The sequence below is a fragment of the Puma concolor genome, chromosome D3 (genome assembly GCF_028749965.1).
Source record: "Puma concolor isolate L17-30 chromosome D3, mPumCon1.1.hap2, whole genome shotgun sequence".
Classification (NCBI taxonomy): Eukaryota; Metazoa; Chordata; class Mammalia; order Carnivora; family Felidae; genus Puma; species Puma concolor.
Window position 1 is genome coordinate 54,988 of NC_141678.1, and position 17,312 is coordinate 72,299.

Below are 17,312 nucleotides of genomic sequence, written 5' to 3' on the forward strand. Positions count from 1 at the left end.
CTGAGATAGGTTCCTTCGACATCACCCAGGAGAGTTGGGTGTAAGCATACGGGTCCTTCTACACCAGCCAATCCAATCTACATCAGGGACCCTGAACCCTGTGAGCCCCTTTTTCCTTCCAGCTTAGGGAAGCAGCCGGCCCTCCAGCAGCTTTTGGGTCATGGCTGGGCCACCAACGGTAAATATCTGGCTGTCCACATGCTGCCAGGATTGCTTTAGCTAATGTCAATATGAGCAGCTGCTGTATGGGGGATTCTCCTCCATTTTGATCAGGCCTGGGACAAAACATGATGAGAGAGAGAGAGAGAGAGAGAGAGAGAGAGAGAGAGAAAGTAGTTCCCTGTGGTCCTGGACAGGGCTGCATGCACAGAGCAGATAGCCTGAAGCCTCGGGAGAGGTGGACAAAGAGACAGGAAAGGAGAGAGAAACTGGATGAGTGATAGGGGAGTTGGGCAAGTCCTAGAGAGTGAAAGGAAGAAACACAGAGAGGTGTGGTTAGAGAGAAACAGAGACAAGGAGGAAGTACAAGGAGAAAAGTGGAGACCTGGTCCAGGTATGTGGACGGGGCGAGATGGGCCAGGGGAGAGGGGATGTGTGAAGTGGCTCTGAGTGCTGGGGCAGAAAGGGCTGGTATCATGGGCATCATAGTTTCATGTCTCTAAGACTCCAACATCCCTGAGGCCAAGCTCTGCAGAGGCCATTGCAATTGAAAAGATGGGTATCCGTCATTTCTCCTGGAATTGTGGAGCTCAGCGTTATGTTCTGTCATGGAGAAGGATGTCTTCAGGGAGAGTGTGCTGCTCTTTGGCAGTTAAACTCCAGAGACCGCCCTGTGGGGAGGTGTCCCTGGGTCATCTCCCTCACTGACCCCAGGCCCTGTTGGATTTCACCCCTCCCCCCACCAGTTGGCGTTCCTCGTGTTCTGAACCCAGGCATGACGCATTGTGTTGTCCCCAGGTTCTGCAGTCTGGACCTGGCAGAGGTGGACTGTTGATAAAAAATAAAAAAAAAAACATATTTGACAATAAGGTCCATATTCTCCCTCTGGAACGAGCAGTGTGCATCCAAATCGTGGGTTTCTATCCTCCTGTCCACAACCAATCTGAGGATTCCGGAAGGTAGGTGAACCCTTTACAACACCATAGTCTTCTCTTACATCATTCAAAGACAATTTGTTTTCCAAGCTTTCTTTTAATTTTGAAGAGATGGCAATTACTAATTGAAGGCATAATGGTCCTGTAGGAAATTGACCTACATGACTGATGGGCATTATTTCATCCATCCATATCCCTAAAGCACATTTCATTGGAAATCTAAGCCACGGATACATGTCGTAAATTCATAACAGGTGTGTAGCTCCCTGTAAGTTGCATGCTGACCTTGTCACATATGTGTCATCAGATATTACTAGTGACTTTTCAGATAAGCTCTAAACATCAAGATGGTCATGTTAGAGAAGCTGGTATAAAAGGAATTTCACAGATTCTAAATTAGGAATGATTTTTCATTTTTAATGTCCCTTTTTCTTTTTCCTTGTATGAGAGAACCCGAGCTGGGGATGGGGGAGAGAGTGGGAGATACTGAATCTGAGGCAGGCTCCAGGCTCTGAGTTGTCAGGACAGAGCCTGACACGGGGCTCAAACTGATGGACTGCAAGATCATGACCTGAGTGGAAGTCAGACGCTTAACCAAGTAAGCCACCCAAGCGCCCAGGAATGATAGTTTATTGGCAAAGAAAGAGAAATTAAAGATAGCATAAAGGATGTCGACTTTTAATTGAAATATTCTTCACACATTTGTTGTATTAGTTTTAGGCATACATTGTAGTCCTTCCATTTGTCTATAAATTATGTTGTACTTTAGCACAAGTGTAGCTATCATGTGAAAGCATGCAACAGTATTATTACAGGATTGACTCTTTTCCATTGGCTGTCCCTTGTATCCCTAGGACGCATTCATTCCATAGCTGGAAGCCGGTATCTCTCTCTCAAAGGTGTCCATTCTTTATCTAACCTAAACACTTAGGTGGTAAACACCATTACCTCTTGTTCAGCATGTGTAAATTGGTGATCTATTTTTCTGGGAACATTGCTTAAAGCATTACAAATGGTGTCATTACGTTAATAAATTTGGTTTCATTCTTCACTCACAAGAAAGGAGAAGGAAAAGATTTCTTTGTGCCCTAGGCCCTGTCACTAAGACCCTTCCCAGTGTAGAGAACAGGCTTAGTTGCCCAGAGCACTTTCGGTCCCTCAGCTGAGCCACCAGGGTCTTCAACATTGCAGGAATTCCCATGGTGGCCAGCAGAGAGAGCTCGAGCACCACAGACCCGGAGGCACTGGTTCCTCTGCCGAGGCAGTGATGGCCAGCAGAGGGCTCACCATCGGCTTTTCTGACCCAGGGCACCTCAGAACAGAAAGGGCTTCTATTTATTCCAGAGAACGCAGCGCCTCTGCTGCTGCCTCAGGACAGAGAGCAGAGCTGCCTTTCCAGCGCGTTCTGCCGCCCACCCCAGGGGAGACCTGGGGAGCTTTGCAGCAACTTGGCATCTCCTGAGTCCCACAGAGTATCTGCCTTGTTGTACTGAGTGCTGAGGAGGGGGCACTGGGTGGCTTCCCTGGGCAAGCTGGTTGCTGAGCTGCACAGGCACTTGCATTTTCTGGGCTGTTTCCGTGTTTCATTCCTCCACTTCCAGGACAGTATTTGAGCAAGACATATTTTACTAAAGAACTCGTGGATTGCGGGGTCCTACGACATCACCTCATCGATGCAGTCAATGGTTTGTTCCAGATTCAGGCTTGTTTCCAGGAAGAAACCGAGCTCAGAAGTTCAGAAGAACACGAGCTGCATTCCATTAGGACATGAATACATGAAATGCTCCTCTCACGACCTTCTAGAAGAATGAGCTGGGACCCAGTTTCTGAGTCCTGCTGGAACCAGAGACCGAGGTAAGGGCACAAACTGCCCCCACATCATACATGCTTTTTTAAAAATTTCATGGTTATTTTTCCAACCTAGTGAAGTGATTGAAAACTACAGAAAACCTGGTAGGTAGGTGTCATTAACCTTATGTTATCTTTTAATTTAAATGCCAGTGAGTGAAGACACAGTGTAATATTAGTTTCAGGTGTCCAATATAGAGCAACCCTTCCACACGTCACCCGGAGCTCATCCCAGGTGCACTTCTTAATCCCCAGCAGCTGTTTCACCCATTCCCTCACCTCGCTGTGGAAGCCCTCAGTTTGTTTCCTAGTTAAGAATCTGTTTGTTTGTCACTGTGTCCTTCACCCACCCCCCCCCCCTTTGTTTTGTTTTCTTGCCATGTGTTAGTGAAATCATCTGGTATTTGTCTTTCTCTGACAGGCTCTTTTTCACCCAGCATAACATACTGTCACTCCTCCACCTTGTGGCAAATGACAAGATTTCATGTTTTTATGGCTAAAGAATATTACATTCCATATACTACATCTCAACTTATTCATCACTTGATGGATGCTTGGGAAGTTTCCGTAATTTGGCTGTTGTAGAAAATGCTGCTGTAAACATCATGGTGCCTGTATCCCTTTTAGGAATTATTTTTGTATTCTTTGTGTAAATACCTCGTAGTGAAACTGCTGGATCTTAAGGTAGTTCCATTTCCATTTTTTTTTTTTTTTTTTTGATGAATCTCCATGGAGTTTTCCAGTGTGGCTGCACCAGTTTGCATTCCTACCCACAGTGCAAGAGGGATTCTCTTTCCTCACATCCTTGGCAACACCTGCTGTTTCATCATTCATTGATTTCAGTCATTCTGACAGATGTGATGTGTTATCTCATTGTACTTTTGAATTATATTTTCCTGAAGATCAGTATTGTTGAGCATCTTTTCATATGTTTCTTGGCCATGTGTATGTCTTCCTTGGGAAAATGTCCATTCGTGTCTTCTGCCCATTTTTTAATCGGATTTCTCCTTTTTTGGGTGCTGTATGACTTTATATATTTTGGACAGTAAACCTTTATCAGATGTTTACAAATATTATTCTGTAGGTGTTTTAGTTTTGTTGATTATTTCCTTTGTGACAGAAGCTTTTTATTTTTAGGAAGTCCCATTATTTTTGGTTGTGTTTCCCTTAACTCAGGAGATATGTCTGCAAAGATGTTTGTACAGCCAATGTCAAATAAGATACTGCCTGTGTTAATTATCCTCTGGGATTTTTATGGTTTCAGGTTTCACACATAGGTCTTTATCCATGTTGGATTTATTTTTGTGTATGTTGTAAGAAGGTGGCGTTGTTGGTCTTGTTTTGTTTTGCAGGTTGCTATCTAGTTTTTCCAAAACCATATGTTGAGGAGATTTTTTTTTTTAAGTTTATGTATCTATTTTTGAGAGACAGAGAGAATGCAGAAGAGGGGCAGAAAGAAATGGGGATTGAGAATCCCACACATGCTCTGCACTGCCCTGAGATCATGACCTGAGCTGAATCCACAATCACATGCTTTGCAGCCACCCATGTGTCCCAAGACTATCTTTTTTTTTTTCCATTGGATATACTTTCCTGCTTTGTTGAGAATTAATTGACCATATAGGTTTGAGTTCACTTCTGCATTTCCGTTCTATTGATCTCTGCATTTGTGTGTAGTTGTTGTTGTCGTTGTTGTTGTTGTTGTTGTTGTTTTGCCAGGACCATACTGTTCTGCTCAGTACAGCTTTTTTTTTTTTTTTTAATTTGTTTTTCAACAGTACAGCTTTTTAATATAACCTGAAGTCTGGAATTGTGATGCCTCCAGCTTTAGTTTTCTTCTTCAATTTTGTTTTTGCTGTTTGGAGTCTTTGTCGTTCCATACAAATCTTGGGATTATTTGTTGTAGTTCTGTGACAAATGTTTTTGTTAGTGTGATAGGGATTTCATTACATATGTAGATTGTTTTGAGGAGTGTAGACATTTAACAGTATTTTATACTTCCCATCCATGAAGGTGAAATCTATTTCCTTTTCTTTGTGTCCTCTTCCATTTCTTTCATCAGTGTTTCATAGCCTTTAGAGTGAGTACAGGTCTTTCACCTCTTTGGTTAGGTTCATTCTAGGTATCTTGGGGTATTTGGTTCAACTGTCAATGGGATTGATCCCTTACTTTCTCTTTCTGTTAATTCATCACTCATCTATAGAAATGCAATAGATTTATGTACATTGATTTCTGTATATTGTGATTTGTCGAATTCATATATCAATCCTAGCAATTTTCATTGGAGTCTTTTATGTTGTTTATAGAGAGCATCATGTCAGTTCCAAACAGCTAAAGTTCTACTTCTTCCTTGCCAATTTGGATGCCTCATTTCCTTTTTTGTCTGATTGCTGTGGCTAGGACTTCCTGTACTATGTGGAATAATAGTGGTGACAGGGGTCATCCCTGTCTTGTCCCTGACCTTGGAGGAAACACTTTCAATTTTTCCCCATTGAGGATGAGCTGAGCTGTGGGTGTTTCCTAGATGACCTTTATATGTGTAGGTAGGTTTAGTCCAAATCTACTTTGCTGAGGGTTTTTATCATGAACGGTGTGACATTTTGTCAAATGGTTTTCCTGCATCTGCGAAAAGCATCATATTGTTCTTATCCTTTCTTCTATTACTGTGGTGCATCATGTTGATTGATCTGTGAATGTGGAACCACCCTTGCAGCCCGGGAATATATCCCAGTTGATTATGGTAAATGATTCTATTAATGTATTGTTGACTTTAATTTGAAGGTATTTTAATGAGTATTTGTGCATACATACTCTCAGGCTATTGGTCTGCAGTTTTATTTTAAATTTTTTTTAAACATTTTTTTAAATGTTTATTTCTTTCCTTAGAAAAAGTACATAAAAGTGAGGGAGGGGCAGAGAGATAGGGAAAGAGAGAATCCTGGCCATGCTCCACACTGTCAATGCACGGTCCAATGTGGGACTCGAACCCATGAACCGCAAGATAATGTCCTAATCCAAAATTAAGAGTTGGAGAGTAAACCGACTGAGCCACACAGGCGCCCCGGCAGTTTTTGGTTTTAGTGGAGGCTTTATCTGGTTTTGGTATCAGGGTAGTGATGGCCTCATGAGATGAATTTGGAAGTTTTCCTTCTTTTTTATTTTTTTGAATAATTGGAGGAGAATACATATTACCTCTTCCTTAAATGGTTGATAGAATTCATCAGTGAAGCCCTCTGGCCCTGAACTCTTGTGTTGGGGGGAGATTTTTTTTTTCTTACTGATTTGATTTCTTTCTGTTTTCTTTTTTTTTTTTTTTTTTTTTTTTTTTTTTTTTTAATTTTTTTTTTTTTTTCAACATTTATTTTATTTTGGGGACAGAGAGAGACAGAGCATGAACGGGGGAGGGGCAGAGAGAGAGGGAGACACAGAATTGGAAACAGGCTCCAGGCTCTGAGCCATCAGCCCAGAGCCCGACGTGGGGCTCGAACTCACGGACCGCGAGATCGTGACCTGGCTGAAGTCGGACGCTTAACCGACTGCGCCACCCAGGCGCCCCTCTTTCTGTTTTCAGATTTTATGTATCTTCCTGTTTCAGTTTTGGTAATTTTCGTGTTTCTAGGAATTTGCCCATTTTTCTCAGAGTGTCCAATTTGTTGCATATAGTTTTTCATAATATTATCTTCTAACTGTATTTTTGTAGTGCTGACTGTTGTTTCTCCTTTCTTATTTGTGATTTTATTTATTTGAGTACTTTCTCTCTTTTTTGTGAAAATTCTGCCTAGGAGGTTTTCATGTTGATTACTGTTTTTAAGGAACCAGCCCCTGGTTTCATTGATTTGGTCTAGTGTCTTTTTGGTTTGTATATCCCTTATTTCTGCCTTAATCCCTATTATTTCCTTCCTTCTGCTGTTCTTCTCATTCCTTTTTTTTTTTTTTAACGTTTATTTATTTTTTTGGGACAGAGAGAGACAGAGCATGAACGGGGGAGGGGCAGAGAGAGAGGGAGACACAGAATCAGAAACAGGCTCCAGGCTCTGAGCCATCAGCCCAGAGCCCGACGCGGGGCTCGAACTCATGGACCGCGAGATCGTGACCTGGCTGAAGTCGGACGCTTAACCGACTGCGCCACCCAGGCGCCCCTGTTCTTCTCATTCCTTTAGTTGTAAGTTAGGAGGGTTTGAGATTTTTCTTGCTCTTTAAGGTAGGCTTGTATTGTTGTATACTTCCATCTTAGATTGCTTTTGCCGCATTCCAAAAGTTTTTACCAGTGTATTTTCATTTTCATTAGTTTCAGTGTATTTTCTCATTAATTTCCTGTTTGACCCATTCATTTTGTAGCATGTTATTTAACCTCCCTTTATTTGTGGCCTTTCCCCCTTTGTGTGTGTGTGTGTGTGTGTGTGTGTGTGTGTGTGTGTGTGTGTGTGTGTGAGTGTGGTTAACTTCAAGTTTCCTAGCTTTGTGGTCAGAAAAGATGCTTGGTCTGATCTCTGTCTTTGGGTACCTGTTGAGGCCTAATTTGTGACCTAGAATGTGATCATTTCTGGAGAATGCCCCATGTGTGCTTGAAAAGAATGTGTACTCCACCATTTTAGTATGGAGTGTTCTGAATATATCTGTTGAACGCATCTGGTCCAGTGTGTCATTCAAAGCCATTGTTTCCTTGTTGATTTTCTGTTTACAGATTCTGTCCATTGATGTGACTGATGTGTTAAAGTCCTCTATTATCATTATATTATTATCAATTCCTTTATGGTTTTGTTAATTTCTTTTATATTGGTGATTGCATATGGGGTGCATCAAAATTTACAATCATTGGATCTTTTTGTTTGGTTGTCCCCTTTAGTATGAGATACTGTCTATCTTCACCTCTTGTTACAGCTTTATTTATATTTTTAATATAAGCCTTAGTTGACATATAGTGCATTCTCTGTTTCGGGAGTAGAATCCAGTGATTCATCCCTTACATACAACACCCAGTACTCATCACAACAAGTGCTCTCCTTAATACTCGTCCTCCATCTAGCCCAGCGCCAACACATCTCCCTCTATCAACCCTCACTTTTTTTCTCTACAGTTAAGAGACTCATGTGGTTTGTTACCACTCTTCTCTTTTCCTGCCCCCTTCCCATGTTTTCATCTGTTTTGTTTCTTAAATTCCACATGAGTGAAATCATATGTGTCTTTCATTGATTGGCATATTTCACTTAGCATAATAAATTCTAGGTCCATCCACATCGTGGCAAGTGGCAGGATTTCATTCCTTTTGAAGCTGAGTTACATTTCATTGTATATATGTATGTATATATGTATGTATATATGAGCATACACATGAGTACATATGCATATACATGCACACACACACACACACACACACACACACACACACACCATAAGTTCTTTATACCTTCATCAGTTGATGGATACTTGGGCTTTCTCCATAGTATGGCTACTGTTGATAATGCTGCTATAAATATTGGGTGTATGCAATTTTACTACTAGGTATTGACCCAAAGGGTACCAAACTACACTCTCGGTTTTAAAGTTTATTTTGCCTAATACAAGTATTGCTACTGGCTTTCTTTTACATTATTGTCATGATAAATGTTTTTTCATTCCCTCCTTTAAAAGGCAGGTGACATGTGTCCAAATAAGGCTTTGTAGGCAGCATCTAGATAGACCTTGTTTTTGTTTGTTTGTTTGTTTGTTTATTTATTGTCCATTCTGAAACCCTATCCTTGTCTTTTGATTGGAGCATGTAGTCGGTTTACATTCAGAGTAATTATTGATAGGTATATATTTAATGACATTCTACTAGTTGTTTTGCCATTGTTTCTTGATGTTTTCTCTGATCCTTTCTTGTCTGTAACACTTTTGGTCTGTCATTTCCACTCCAAGAGTCTGATTTAAATATTCTTTTCTTTTGACTGGTAGTACATTTCTTTACTTATTTTTATACTTCTTCTTTGTTAAAATTTAAGCCCAAGTTAGTTACCTTATAGTGGAATACAGTTTCAGGGTTAGAATTTAGTGATCCATCAATTACAAAATATATCCAGTACTCATCCTAAGTGCCCGCCCCCCGAGTGCCCTTCACCTATTTAGCCCATACCCCTGTTCAGAAACCTTTCTGGAGTCCTGAGCTTCTTCCCTCTATTTAACAGTCTCTTATCATTTGACTCCCTCTCTGTTTGTATCTTATTTTTGCTTTCCTTTCACTATGTTCATCGGTGTATTAAATTCCACAGATGAGAGAAATCATATGATGTGTGTCTTTCTCTGAGATATTATGGTTAGCATAATAAAGTCTGGTTCCATCCACCTTGTTGCAAATAGCAAGATTCCACTCTTTTTGATTGCTGAGTAATATTCCACTGTATGAATATACCACATCTTCTTTATCCATTCATCTCTCAATGGTCATTTGGGCTCTTTGCATAATTTAGCTATTGTTGATAATGCTGCTATAAACATTGGAGTGCATGTGCCTCTTCGAGTCTGCGTTAGTGTATCCTTTGGATAAATGCCTATTAGTGCAATTGCTGGGTCGTAGTGTAGTTCTTTTGTTGTTTTTGTAACGAATCTCCATACTATTTTCCAGAATGGCTACACCACTTTGCATTCCCACCAGCATTGCAAAAGTGTTCACTTTTTCTGCATCATTTCCAACATCTGTCGTTTCCTGAGATGTTAATTTTAGCCATTCTGATAGGTGTGAGGGGATATCTCATTGTGGTTTTGATTTGTATTTCACTTATGACGAATGAGGTTGAGAATCTTTTCATGTATGACCAATCTGGATGTCATCTTTGTTAAAGTGTCTCCTCATGTCTTTTGCCCATTTCTTCACTGGGTTATTTGGTTTTTGGGTGTTGAGTGTGATATGTTCTTTATAGATTTTGCACAGTAACCCTTTATCTGATATGTCACCTGAAAATATCTTCTCCCATTCCATTAAGTTTCCTTTTAGTTTTGTTGATTGTGTCCTCTCCTGTGCAGAGGCTTTTTATCTTGAGGTCTCAATAGTTCCTTTTTGTTTTTATTGCCCTTGTTTCTGGAGACTTGACAAGAAAGATGTTGCTGCAGTCAGGATCAAAGAGGTAGGTTGCCTTTTTTCTCCTCTATGATTTTGATGGTCTCCTGTCTTACACTTAGATCTTTCATCCATTTTGAGGTGTGTGTGTGTGTGAGAGAGAGAGTCAGAGAGAGAGAGACAGGGAGAGACCCAGAGGTTTAAGAACATAGTCCAGGTTCATTCTTCTCATTGTCCATTTTTCCCAGTACCATGTGCTGAAGAGACTCTTTTTTTTTTTTCCTTTTTCCTTTGGATATTCTTTCCTGTTTTGTCAAAGCTTAGTCGGCCATAATTTTGAGGGTCCATTTCTGGGTTCCCTATTCTGTTCCTTTGATCTATGTGTCTGTTTTTGTGCCCGTCCCATACTGTCTTGATGATTGCGGCTTTCTGATGCACCATAAAGTCTAGAATTGTAATGTCTCCAGGTTTGTTTTTTTCTTTTTCAACATTACTTTGGCTCGTTGGGGTATTTTCTGGTTCCATACAAATTTTAGGATTGTTTGTTCTAGCACTGGAAGAAAGCTGGTGTTATTTTGATAGGAATTACATTGAATTTGTCCATTGTTTTGGGTAGGATTGACATTTTAACAATATTTGTTCTTCTAATCCATGAGCATGGGATGTTTTTCCATTTCTTTGTGTCTTCTTCAAGTTCTTTCATAGATGTTGTATGGTTTGTTCTTTTAATTTTTTTAATGTTTATTTATTTTTAAGAGAGTGAGCGAGTGAGCAAGAGCCCGTGAGCAGGGGAGAGGCAGAGAGAGGGATACACAGAATCTGAAGCAGGCTCCAGGCTCCAAGCTGTCAGCACAGAGCCCATCACAGGACTCAAACCCACAAACACTGGATCATGTCCTGAACTGAGGTCGGCACTTAAACGACTGAGCCACCCAGGCACACCTCTATTGTTTTAATGTACTGATCTTTTACCTCTTTGGTTAGATTTATCCCTGGGTATTTTATGCATTTCAGTGCATTTGTAAATGAGATCAATTCCTTAATTTTCTTTCTGTTGATTCATTATTGGTGTATAGAAATGCAATCAACTTCTGTATGTTGGTTTTATATTCTGAGACTTTCCTGAATTCCTGTATCAGTCCTAGAAGTTTTTTGGTGGAGTCGTTTGGATTTTCCACAGAGAGTATGATATCTGTGAGGAGGGAAAGTTTGACCCCTCCTTGCCAACTTGGACACCTTGTATTTCTTTTTGTTGTCTGATTGCTGAGGCTAGGACTTCCAACAGAATGGTGAATAACAGTGCTGAGAATGGACATCCCTGTCGTGTTCCTGACCTTAGGGGGAAAGCTCTCAGTTTTTCCCCATTGAAGATGTTATTAGCTGTGGGACTTTCGTATCTGGACATTCTCACATTGAGGCATGATCCTTCTATCCCTCCTTTCATGAGGTTTTTTTTTTTTTTTTTTCCATCAAGAAAGGATTCTGCTGCATTTTGTCAAACATTTATTCTGCATCTATTGAGAGGATCATGTGGTTGTTATCCTTTCTTTTATCAATGTGATATATCACATCAGTTGATTTGCAGATATTGAATCGGTTGTGCATCCCAGGAATAAAATCCACCTCATTGTGCTGAATAATACTTTTTATGTGTTGTTGGATCCAGTTTGCCACTTTTTGTTGAGATTTTTTGCATCCATGGTCATCAGGGAAATTGGTCTGTAGTTTTCCTTTTTAGTGGGGTCTTTGTCCAGTTTGGACTCAAGGCCATGCTGGCCTCATAGAATGTGTTTGGAAGTGTTCCCTCCATTTTTCTGCCCATGACCTTATCTTGTTCTTTCATTTGGGATGCCTTCCTCTTGTCTTGGAATTTTGGTTGAGTATTTGCCATCTCTGTGTTACCAAAGCTCATTGTGTTACCTGCCTGTGAGTTGAATGGTTTTATGAAGAGGAGGTCATCCAATGTCCAGGGCTGGGCACATCATGGAGTGTTTGTGGTGTGTGTTGCATGCACTGTTTTGTGTTCTGGTTGCACTATCCTTCAGGTCAGTTGTATGGGAAATGTAGTGTCCTTGGCCAGAATGTGGTGAGTCTTATATAGGTCTGCTCTGATCTGCTTGCTAAATGAGACTTGAAACGACTGCTACTAGAAGTGAAGCCCTGCACCACTCTTTGGTCAAGAGAGGTGGTATGGTCATGGGCTTCACCTGGTCTTCTGTGGAAGGGGCCAGATCCATTGGGATTGAGGCAACCCTGAATGACCTAGAAGGCCAGTCTTGCCAGAGCACAGGAAGGTGGGGTTGGTGTAAGCAGCTTAGGCAGCCAGTGTGGGAACTGCCTTGTTTCCAGCAGATGGCTCTGTGTTTATGCTGGGGGCAGGGGGCAGGGGGCAGAGCAGGGAAATAGCCCCACCCAGCTCCGCTGTCCTAGCTCTTTGTCCCCTCATTGTGAACACTGCTTCTCAGGGATGTTCTCCACGATGAGTGTATAATCTCCCCACTGTGTGCACCAGGCTTTGTACAGATCACTGTTTCCATGCCATCTGCCTGCAAGTTGTTTGCTGCCTTCTCTTCAGGAGTAGGCCAGTGTCCTCAGGGCTGTATCCCAGCCAAGGCTTCTAACCTTTGAAACTCCACAGTCTCAGGGTACCTGGATGGCTTGGTTAAGTGTCTGACTCTTGATCCTGTATCAGATCATGACCTCTTGGTCGTGGGATTCTCTCTTTGCCTCTTGTCCTGCCCCTCCCTTGCATGTGCTCTCTTTCTCTCTCTCTCTCTCAAAATTAATAAACTTAAAAAAATTAGTGGCATGGAATACCTTATTATCCTTATTATTTAGGGAAGACTGCCTCTCTGAGGGGAATGGCAAGGATCTATGAGCTATTTCCAGCACTGGCTAGGAAATTCTTTGCTGACTGGTTAAAGGTTACATTCTTACAGGAATGAAATTAGATTTAGTGACATGTGGCCTTAACATAAGTAACTCCATGATGGGCCTGTGATTTTTCTTAACATTCCAAAGCCAAATTTTATGTATACATTTTTTATTAAATGTATATCCCTAAATAATATTTTAGCCATCTACTGCCGGCCCGGTGATCATATCCTGTGAAACTGTAACTATCTCCTAATCATAGAGGAAGATAAACTCTGTGGCTCTAAGATCTTTGTGGCTCTAAGTTACTTTGATCTGTGTTACTAAGATCTTTGTGAGTCTAGGTTACTCTTGGCCTTTCGATGTCTTTCACCCAGGGACCCCCAGCGAGGTTGCTGAGCCATCATTTAGGCACAGAAACACACTTTCCAAGTCACCTCTTCCTAAAGCGTTGTCTTTCCCTGTGGTACTTCCGGGACTTACCCTTTGGCAAGTCACATATCCTCATGCAAACCTGTCAAAGTGGACCACAAAAATATGCTTGCTTGTGACTGCCACTTCATGATCACATCTTATCCTTCTGAAACCCCTTGAATTCCCTATTGTTCTTCCAGTCTTTGGATATCTCTTTGATTTGGAAACATCTGATTCTCTTGTATTCCTGATAAAAAAAATATGTGTGAAAATATTAAACCAAGGATTCTTTACAATCAGTGAGCCAGTCACAATGATTCATCTGGCCATGTGTACATTTTTAGTTTTCACAATGTTCAGGCATGAAGTGAAGTATATCCTGTAATATCTGAGTATCATTCATTATCTAGGATAACCACGTTTATGGAAAGCCATTCAATGACATGCTCGTTCAAGATCAGAAAAACACTTAATTTACATACCACATAATACAGTGGTATACACATGCGTTATTATCTTAAAATATGTAAAATAGATGTTTCTATGAAGTGTTTATCATGCATTCAGTTTTCTCTACCATGAATGCTGTTATTTAAATTAAACAATGTAAGAACAACAAGAATAGGTACATGTCCATCACTAGTAACTAATATTAGAACTAGTCATATAATATCATGTGTTGCAAACATAAAACCATGATTACTAATAATCTTTTCATTCGTGATGGGTTTCTAGTTACCAGAAAAATTGGGAAGATATTATTGAGTCTCTACATACAACAGACTGTTTTCTGACTATTGATATTATATGAGTTGATACATGATCACAATCAATATCCTGTGAGATATGGTAGTAGTAACTAAAGTTTATATTTGTATTCAGATTTCTTCGGGTTTAACTTCTGTCCCAGACTCATCCCAGCTGGCACATTACAGTCATCCTGTCTCCTTAGGCTCCACATGGCCATGACAATTTTTAGATTTTTCCATATTTTACATAATCTGCAAAGTTTTGAGTGTACGTGTGTAGAATGTATTTTGTAGAATGATCCTTGGTTTGGATATGTCTAACGTTTGTTCAAATGCTTAGGCCAGAGTTACCATGTTTTGGAGCAGAAGATCCAGAGGCATAACACCATCCATAATTACCACTTCACATAAAGGTTGTTCACTCTGAAGATTGGGCTCTTTTGTGGTTCCATACACATATTAAGACTTCTAGTTCTGTGAAAAATGTTGTTGGTATTTTGATGGAAATTGCATTAATTGTGTCAATTGCTTTGCTAAGTATAGACATTTTCACTACATTTGTACTTCCGACCCATGAGTATGGAATGTCCTTCCATTTCTTTGTGTCATCTTGAATTTCATCACTGTTTTATACTTTTCAGAGTATAGGTCACTCACCACTTTAGTTAGATTTATTCATAGATATCTTATTATTTGGTGTACAAGTGTAAATAGGACTGTTTTCTTAATTTCTATTTCTACTGCTTCAGTATTGTGTTCTACAAATACAACAGATTTCTGTACAGTGATTTGTATCCTGTGACATTGCTGAATTCATTCTAGCAGTTCTAGCAGTTATTGGGTGGACTCTTTAGGGTTTTCTATATATAGTGTCATGTAATCTGCAAAGTGTTAAAGTTTCATTCCTCCACATTTGGAGTTGTTTTTATTTTATTTTAGATTAGTTTAGATTAGTTTAGTTTAGTTTAGTTTGTCTTCTGGCTGTAGCTAGGACTTCCAGTAATTTATTAAAAGTGGTAAGAGTAAACATCCTTGTCTTCTTCCTGACCTTACAGGAAAACCTCTCAGATTTTCCCCATTAAGGTTGATTATAACTGCAGGGTTTTCATAGATAACCTTTATTACATTGATGTATGTTTCCTGTAAACCTAGTTTAGGGGGTTATAATCCTGAGTGGATGTTGTACTTTGTCAAATGCTCCTTTATGCACGTATTGAAATAACAGTATGGTTCTTTTCTTTTAAAGTTTATTAATCTTGAGAGAGACAGAGCATAAGCAGGGGAGGGGCAGAGAGAGAGGGAGACACAGAATTCGAAGGAGGCTCTTGGCTCTGAGCTTTCAACACAGAGTCTGACACGGGACTCGAACTCACGAATTATGAAGTCATGACCTGAGCTGATGTCAGACTGTTAAAGGATTGAGCCACCAATGTGCCCCATTCATATGGTCCTTATCCTTTCTCCTGTTGATGTATTGTGTCACATTGGTTGATATGCAAATATTGAACCACCTTTGCAGGTTGGGAATAAATCCCATTGAATTGTGGGATATATTTACACTTGTTATATCTTCTTTTTGGATTGTACCCTTTACTGTTATACAGTGTCCTCCTCTGTCTCTTGTTATGTACTTTTTTTAAGTGTATCTTTTTCTGATACAAGTATTGCTACTCCAGGTTTCATTTGACATCAATGTGTGCAATGTTTCTCTATCCTCTCACTATCATTCTTGAGGTGTAAAGTGGGTCACTTATAGGCATATAAATCTGTTTTTTCATCCATTCTTACACCCTATGTCTCTAGATTGGAGCATTCACTCCATTTACCTTCAAAGTAATGATTGATATGGGTGTACGTATTGCCATTTTATTGCCTGTTTTGCTGTGGTTTCTAATGTTTTTCTCTGATCCTTTCTTGCCTTTCTTTCATGTTTTGCTTATTTTCTTTAGTGATATATTTTGATTTCCTTATCTCTATTCTTAGCATATTTATGATTGGTTTTAGTATATGGTTACTGTTAGGTGTTTATATAACCTCTTTTGCATTTATCAGTTTGTATTAAGTTGATGGTCATTTACCTTCGCACCCATTATTTTCTCCTCCCTAGGTTTTTGATAGACGTTATTACAATTCAAATTCATTTCTCTGAGATCCTTAACTGATTTTTTTGCAGACATATTCATTTTTTACTTGATTTGTGTCTCCTACCTCTAGACTGTCACTGTTGGTCTCTCCTTTACACTCAAAGAATCCTTCTTAATATTTCTTGCAGGAAGGGTTTAGTGGTACAAACTCCTTTAGTTTTCGTTTGGGAAAGTCTGTGTCTCCTTCCATTTTGAAGGATAGCCTTGCTGGATAGAATATTGTTGATGGCTGAATTTTCCATTCAGCACTTTGAATATGTGATGTCACTAGCTTCTGGCTTCCCAAGTTTCTGTTCAGAAACCGGGTAGCTCACCTTATGGGTCTTCCCTTCTAAGTTAAGGTCTTTTGTCTTGCTGCTTTTAAGAGTTTTTCTTTACCCTCACTGTAATTTGCAAGTTTGGTTACATTATGTTTGTGTGTTGGCCTGATTTTGTTGATGTTGATGGGAGTTCTTTAGTCTCCCGGATGTGGATATTTGTTTCCCTCCCCCAATTAGGGACGTTTTCAGCTATTATTTCCTCAAATAAATTTTCAGCCCCAAATTCTCTTCCGTCTGGGAGTCCTACAATATGAATATTATTATCTTTCTTGTAGTCACTGAGTTCCCTTAGTCTCATCTCACGTTGCAGAATTCTGTGCTCTCTCTTTGGTTCAGTGTGATTAATTTCCATCACTCAGTCTTCGAGGTCACTAGTTTGTTCGGCTGCTTCTTCCATCCCTCTGTTCATTCCAGCTAGCTTGGTTCCCCTTTATTGTGTCCTCAATGTGTACTGTGTTATTTCTTATCTCCGTGTCAGGGGTCTCACTCTTCTACTCATTTCACAACTCCAGTGAGTATCCTGTGATCATTGCTTTAAATTCAGTATCAGGTATGTTATTTATATCTCTTTGGCTTAGATCTCTCACTGTGACTTTGACTAGGTCTTTCATTGTGGGTAAACATCTCTGTGTGTCCATTTTGTCTGTCTCTCGGGCTCTATTTCTCTGTGTTAAGAAAGTCAGCTGTGCCTCTTGATCTTGAAATTAACGACGGTATGAAAAAGAGGTCCTGGAGTCCTCAATAGTGCACGTATCCATTTATAGGACCTGGACCTTCAGGAGGATATCGCGTGGGTATTGCTCATTCCATGCTGTTGTGTCTGTGTTACTTTTCCT

At 40.1% G+C, this 17,312-nt stretch overlaps 1 long non-coding RNA gene across 1 annotated transcript in view; it reads left to right on the forward strand.

Moving 5' to 3' along the window:
• Nucleotides 1–2,433: 2,433 nt before the first annotated feature.
• Nucleotides 2,434–17,312, forward strand: part of LOC147575205 (uncharacterized) — an 85,256-nt gene continuing 70,377 nt past the window's right edge. Inside the window, exon 1 of the long non-coding RNA XR_015242135.1 lies at nucleotides 2,434–2,948. This is a non-coding gene — a long non-coding RNA (uncharacterized LOC147575205). The remainder of the gene's footprint in view (nucleotides 2,949–17,312) is intronic.